Consider the following 714-nt stretch of genomic DNA (forward strand, 5'->3'; position numbering starts at 1 on the left):
TGGTGAGGGTATAGAGAGACTGGAGTATTCCTACATTGCTGGTGGTACTGTAAAATGGTTCAACCACTCTGGAAAATAGTATGGTTCTTCCTTAGAAAGGTGGAGATAGAAATATCTTATGATCCAGCAATTACTCTACTTGGAATATATCCAAAACAAATATGAGCCAGAAAATGAGTATATATATACACACACACCAGTGTTTATCACAGCACTATTCACAATAGTAAAAAGATGGAGACAACCTAAGTACCCCTTAATGGAAGAGTGGATAAAACAAACTCTGGTACATACATACAATGGAATATTATGCTAACTTGAAGAATAATTATGAAATTGAAAATCAACTCATAACATGAATGAACCCTGAGGACATTATGCTGAGTGAAATTAGTCAGTCATAAAAAGACACATATTGTTCAAGATCATTATGATAAAAGTTTAAGAAAAGATTTCCATAAAAAAAGAAAAAATCTGTGATCGTTATCAGGGGTGGGAGGGAAGGGATGGTAAGGCACAAGTTAGGGTATAGACACATGATATCTTGGGTGATGGGGACGGCAATATAGAAGAAGTGGAGGGCAATACACAAGAAAGAGGGGTGGATCAACAAGGAAGATAGGAGAAGACCTAGGGTGGTTATTGTTGTTGTTGTTAGGTATTAAATGGAATAGAAACAAATAGCGATGTCTTCTCAACCTTAGAACAACAGGG

This window comes from Chrysochloris asiatica, unplaced genomic scaffold (assembly GCF_000296735.1).
Source record: "Chrysochloris asiatica unplaced genomic scaffold, ChrAsi1.0 scaffold00044, whole genome shotgun sequence".
Taxonomy (NCBI): domain Eukaryota; kingdom Metazoa; phylum Chordata; class Mammalia; order Afrosoricida; family Chrysochloridae; genus Chrysochloris; species Chrysochloris asiatica.